Genomic DNA, 6661 nt, shown 5'->3' on the forward strand with positions numbered 1-6661 from the left:
AAAGTAAATTGTTAACGGATACTGTTTAGGTTGTTAATGCCATCTCATTGGTTGTTAATAGTCGCTGCTGAGGTTGTAAATCACAATGACAGAGCAAATGTGAATCTGAAATATGAGGGGCAGTAATGTCATTTCACAAATCGAAAATATTACTTTGAGGTCCCTTAAGACCTATCAGTGATTTTAACATTTTGTGGGACTTTAGATGAATAAATTACCTTATAGGACCTGTCCGTAATTTTCTCATAAAATAAATCCTTGACAAAATAGGGTTTTTTCTTGAGGAAAGTATTGATAAAATTAAAATTAAAAAAATTTCAACTTAACTCAAATAATTAAATACTCCTCCTCTTGCTTATAAAGTAAAATCTAATTTAAAAGTTAATGTTAGTTTTATATATAAAATTTATTTTACATATTTATTATTTTTTAAAATTAATTTTAGGGAAAATGACAAATAAAAAAGACTGAAATTTAGATATCTCAGTTTGAGAAATTAAAGATTAGAAATCATAGAAAGAAAAGTTATTTCCAAATGGGATATCCTAATTTCTATGATTTCTAATCATTAGCTTTCCAAAATGGGATATTCTAATTTCAGCATTATTTATATGTCATTTTCCTTTAATTTTATGGATACTCTCACAATAATAATTAAGTAATAGAAAGAAAAAAAAATTTTAAAAAATAATTACAATATTTAAAAAAATCATATAACTAATTTAACTATGTTTTTAACTTATTCAAATTAATTAATTAAATTTTATATTAAAAATACCGTTAAGTTTAGGAAACATGACAAAAAAAGAAGTTATAAATTCGTAAATACCAAATAAGAAATGTCAATCAAAATTTATTATTATTTACAAATTTAATATTATTAATTCCAAATAAAATATGGTTACTAAATCTCATTTAAAATTTAGTAATTTTTAGTTTCTTTTTTGTTATTTTTCCTTAAATTTATTTATTTATTTATTTTCTTTTGGAAAAAAAAGTCAGTCGGTTAAAGAAACAGAGACGGTACATGCGAATATATTAGTAGCTTTTGGGGCAGGACGTGCTGCACGTGAAAAGACGATGCCATCCTTCTAACCACAGCTACGGGGCCTGCATCGATCGACGCAAGATCAAACCGGGATGCGCTCCCCCGCGCCACAGCCACGGACAATCATGAGGATCGCTTGGTCTTTTTAAATTAAATTTTTTTATATGAAAAATATTTAAGTCAAATCAAATTGCATATATTGATTATCTCAGGTTTTTTTTAATCACATGTCTCTCATATTTTTTTCTATAAATTTATAATTAAATACTAATATTTCAATAACAATACAGATGATTAGGAGTGATTTTTTTAACCAAAAATGGTATGAGTGATTTGAAAATTTGATATAATAAATATAGTAATATTGTGCTTTTTATATTTAAGTGTTTTAAAGATATAAATACAGGAATAAGTTTTCGTCAAGACGGAATCCATCCAATCTTATTCATAAATTATTTTTAACATTCTTCATCATAATCAAAGAAAATTTTAAAATTTATTAACTTAGTCTACAAATTAAAAAAAAATTATACTTTTCTACGTCAATACTCTTCTAATATTTAATAAAGATCTATTTAACTAATTTGATTAGAATAAGAAATTTAAGTAAGTTAATTAATTATAAGAAATATTACATGTTTTTTTTTCTAAAAAACCGTAATCATCATCTTTAATATTCTTCCTCTATGTTTACTTAATTATAATTAATGGATTATTAATAGGCATAATTTGAAAAAAAACTGATAGCTATGAAAAATATGTCTTATATTTAAAACTAAGATTACTCAATAATTAGGTCATATATTAATAACTAGAAAAGTATTAAATAAGAAGAAAAGAAAAGGATGTAATAAATAATTAATGTGATGCCGTATTAAAAAAATACTTTTAGCTAAATTTAATTATTTTCAAAAGGATTATTATTTTGCTACGAGATTAATTGGGTTAAGCTCGTGATACTTTAAAGTTTAAAATCTTGCGAAAACAAAAAATGTATTAAAAATAATTTCCAACTCGGCTTTTATGATTTTCTTTTTATTTTTCAAATAACTTTTCATCCTTTTACCCAAGAAAACCTTTCATCATTTTCAACCAAGCTTGTATTATTTCTAACCTGTTTTTTCAGCAATTTCTAATTAACATCTTCTTTTAACTGTAATTATTACCCTTTGAAGTCCTAAAGTGTCATTTCGTCGTCAATTATGAAGAATTATGCTTTTGAAGGAATGACATTAGTTTGGAAGATATAAAAGAAACATATCAATCAATCAATTGTGGGGTTGTATCAAAAAAAAAAAAAATCAATCAATTGTGGGGATTTCGGTCCAAAAAAAAATCAATTGTGGGGATATATAATATATTTGTTTTTTCTTGATAAGTCGGAAAACAATTGTGGGGATATTATTTCTTGTAAATGGAATAGATGCCCAAAGTTATGAGTCATGACAATTAAGTGCCAAATAATAAAATTCTCTGTTTTTTTTTTTTACCAGCAATAAAACTCCATCGACTCTTATCATGCACTATAACTCTCTATCATCCAAGTCAATTTAAGAAAAATTACCAATTCGTTTTCAGTTGAAGAGGGTCTTTGGTCTTTCATCCCTTTTCTTAAGCAAAAGAAATAGCTCATTACTCAAAGCAGTGAATGCAGTAAAGAAAGACCCAACTAAATGATTTTGAATATGATATTTATATTTTTCTAAAAAAATTAGATTAAATAATCTTAAAATGTTTTAAGGATTAAAATCATTATCATAGTTCATGAGACGCATTACTATTTGTTTTTCAAATATCTATAAGTTTTAAGGAAGTTATTATATTATTATTTAAAATCATCTATTTTAAAATCTCATAATTACTTTCTTAAAATTTAGTGCTAGTTCCATAAATTTTTATGTTAACTTTGATTTTTAAAAATGATCATAATTTTCTCTATTTCTTAAGCTGGTAATAATTTGGAGCCAAATTTCTAGCTTGAAAGAGGCAAGTTTTCACCTCTTCCTTTCCTCAATCTTATGTCTTCTACTCTTTGGACAATTCTGAATATTCCTTGCCCCTAAAGAGGACAAACCCGTTTCTCAACAAACAGAAAACAGAGCTTCATCTGTCAATGCAAATGTTGAAATTTTTTATGCTTGATGATATATGAAAAGAAAGAGAAAATGCAAACATGTTTAGAGTTAAAGCATTGAAAAATGAAATTGCATATTACAGTTTTCAAAAGGAAAAGATTATAAAAACGTAAAACAGATAAAACACAGACCCATATATAACAAAAGGGAATCCTATAACTGCACAATCTCACATGGTTGAGATGTGGAATGAACAGGAGTTGTTGAAGAAGAAAAGAAAAACGGCTTAGGAGGTACTTGCAGGGTTTCCAAGCTTCCTTCCAACATCTCCACTACTTCACTCATTGCTGGTCTCATTGAAGGGTCAGTTTGTATGCACCATAAGCTCACCATTATCATTTTTCTCACCATTTCTTTTTCAGTATCATTCCTAATGCATCCCAATTCTAGTTCTTGATTCAGTTCAAGGCGCTTATAAATCCATTGTGGAACATAAATTTCACTGGAATGATCAACTTCAGCATTCATGTTCCTTCTTCCTCCAACCATTTCTAGAACCACCATTCCAAAACTGAAGACATCTGATTTGTGAGATACGTTGCCATAGTTTCTTGAAAATACTTCTGGAGCAATGTATCCTGCAGTACCCCTTGCTTCCAATATGGACACAATCCAATCTTTTATTGGCAGTATTTTAGCGAGTCCAAAATCTGAAATTTTTGGGCAAAACTCCTTATCGAGTAGGATGTTATGAGGTTTTATGTCAAGGTGCAGGATTTTGGTCTTGTTACAACCTCTGTGTAAGTACTCTAATCCTCTAGCAACACCAACTGCAATATTATATAGAGTTTGACAGTCCAATTGGTGTTCAGCCATGCTGCAATCAGACTTCTCATATATGAATTTCTCGAGAGATCCATTAGACATAAACTCATAAACTAGAGCTCTTTTCGAATCTTGGAAACAAAAGCCTAAAAGGCTAACAATATTAACATGAGATGTCCTGCTGATACTTGCAACTTCATTAATGAATTCCTCATTCATACATTTTAACTGACTTAGCACTTTCACCGCAACAAGACGCCCATCTGGTAGCTTCCCTTTATATACAGTTCCAATCCTCCTTTGCCTAATTTGGTTTTGAAACAGTCTGTGATTTTCGTTATCTCAGAGTAACTGTACTGTCTACAAGAGATTGGTCCATGTTGCTCCAGAGCGGCTTCAGTTATTTGACGGGTTGCATGTCTCTTCCTCCAAAAGAGATTGGATGAAGCAAGAGCAAGAAGCTTTCTTCTAGAGCAAAAGGCCAGGAACAATAGCACAGCAAGTCCCGCAGAAGAAGCCACTACAATAATTAAAAAGTGAAAATTTTGAAGAATGTCGGATAAAGATATGCCCCACAAGAAACAGCATGCATACGAAGGCTACCAATCATATTAAATAATCACTAATTTGACTTTTAGCCAAAGTAACAGCTTTTTTTAGTGCTACTTTCGGTTTTTAATGCAAAGCTAGTTGGATAATTCAAATAGATAAAAAAAGTTTGTTGAGTTTGTTATTTGTAATAATTAGGTGTTGTCTTTTCTAAAATACCCTGACTAATCATGTGTATTAGCTAGAACTACCATTTGATTGAACTTTTAACATGTGCAATTATTACAAGGTGCTTTGAAAAAAAAAAGATAAATATAAGAGACAAGATAAATTTGAGTCATATTTAGGATCAAATCGAAATTCAAATTACTTTTTATATTAAGGATCAGAGGTAGTATTTATTTTCATCCTTCAATGAATAACGAAAGAAGCCTCAATAATAAGCCTGGTCTTTCATATTGTATTTATATTCCAATGTAGTTAAAAGAAAATGAATATTAGATGGACATGAAGAGAAAGAAGAATAATGCAGAGGACGTGCATACTTCTAGAATCATCTACTCACATGCTATGGCAAATTACATGATTATTACTTTAACCTTATGCTCTAACACGAGTTGAAGTGAAAGGTAACAATAAACAGTTGAAGCAATTATATATACGCATTTAAACAGCTGAATCTTGACAATGCTGTTTTTGACAAATTGTTTTACCTGTTGTCCCAATGAGCACGGTTTTTCCAGTTTTCTCTGCGAGGAACAAACAAATTAAATAGAATAAGTTAAACCAGCACCAATAAGTAGAAAGCATACTTTGTGTGCTATTTCCTGCTTGACGAAAGAACAGTCTTATGTTGGTGAGAAAAAAATACTATCCCTACTCCTTAATGTAAAAGTTAGTTTGATATTTAATTTGATCCTAATATAAAATCCCAATCACATTATCTCTCGTATTTATCTATTTTTTTCAAAGTAGTTTTTGTAGTAGTTGCACATGTTAAAAATTTCATCAAATGATAGTTCTAGCTAATATCCTTTTGTAGTATATATTACACTACAAAATGGATCTTATATTTAGGACCGGAGGAGTATACACAATTAGCAATGATATTTAGAGAAGACAGTAGTATTTATTACAAATAACTACTTGTCTTAATCTATTCAAATTAATCAATTAGCTCTTGTATTACAGATTGGGGGTAGTACTTCTTTGGTTTATTGTTAAAATGCTAATAAAATATAAAGTATTTCAAATTTCAAGTAGCTATTATTATGAGTTTCAGAAATTCAAACCCAGAATACGGATATGCTAAAAAAAAAAAAAAGTCTTGAGTTGGAAAATAATAACGGACTATCAAGAGACCTCTAAGGTTTTCTGAGTAATATTCATGTTCTTGGTCACAATGTTTGTGAGCAGTTGTTTTCAAAAATTGAAATGTAAAAAACTGTTTCAAGCGGAGTTACAAGAATCATGCAGATCCACGTACCTCTGTCACAATAGAAGTTTCTATTGCTGTCAAGTCGACATTGGCCACCTATCTGGTTGTAACACTTATCACAAGCATCAGATAACTGTACTTCAATGACCATTTGAGCAGTTAAGAATGATAAAAGATCTTTGGTATGATTCTGGTGTTTACTTGGAAGCAGAACAACAGAGCAAGCTGAGAAAGATCTTTGGTAATGATCAAGAGGACGCTTGTTCAAGTGGTAATAATAGATATTATAGTTATGGCAGGCATGACTATAAACACTGGCAGGAGGGCTAATGTTGAGGCTGTGATCACATCTAAACAAGGTTATGCTATGTTTGATATGAAAAGAAACCAAAGGAGAGGCATGAGGAAAAGTGATATTCTTGTTGAAAATTTCACAAGTTTTGGATTTCAACCTCTGCTGCAGATCTAGATCAGTAACAGTAATAGAATTATCCTGCAGAATGATGCTTGTAAGCTTGAATGGCCTTCCATTCTTCTCCAGTTGAATCGTTTTATTCGAAGATGGATCATCGCAGCCATGTATCATCATTAAGCCACAATCCTGTCTTTCTGCCTTTGTGAAAGGGAAGTAGATCTTCCCAAGGTCTCCACAATCAAATGATCGAGGACACTTGTCATGGTTTCCATTTCCATGTCCAGCCAGAAATAGAAGCACCAGTTCAGAAT

At 30.1% G+C, this 6661-nt stretch overlaps 1 pseudogene; it reads right to left on the bottom strand.

Annotated features, from left to right (window-relative positions):
- Nucleotides 1–3336: 3336 nt before the first annotated feature.
- On the bottom strand, nucleotides 3337–6371 carry LOC114725876 (LEAF RUST 10 DISEASE-RESISTANCE LOCUS RECEPTOR-LIKE PROTEIN KINASE-like 2.1; annotated as a pseudogene).
- Between the last annotated feature and the right edge of the window lie 290 nt (nucleotides 6372–6661).

Source organism: Neltuma alba, unplaced genomic scaffold, assembly GCF_004799145.2.
Source record: "Neltuma alba isolate B1F8T4 unplaced genomic scaffold, ASM479914v2 tig00012286_pilon, whole genome shotgun sequence".
Lineage (NCBI taxonomy): Eukaryota > Viridiplantae > Streptophyta > Magnoliopsida > Fabales > Fabaceae > Neltuma > Neltuma alba.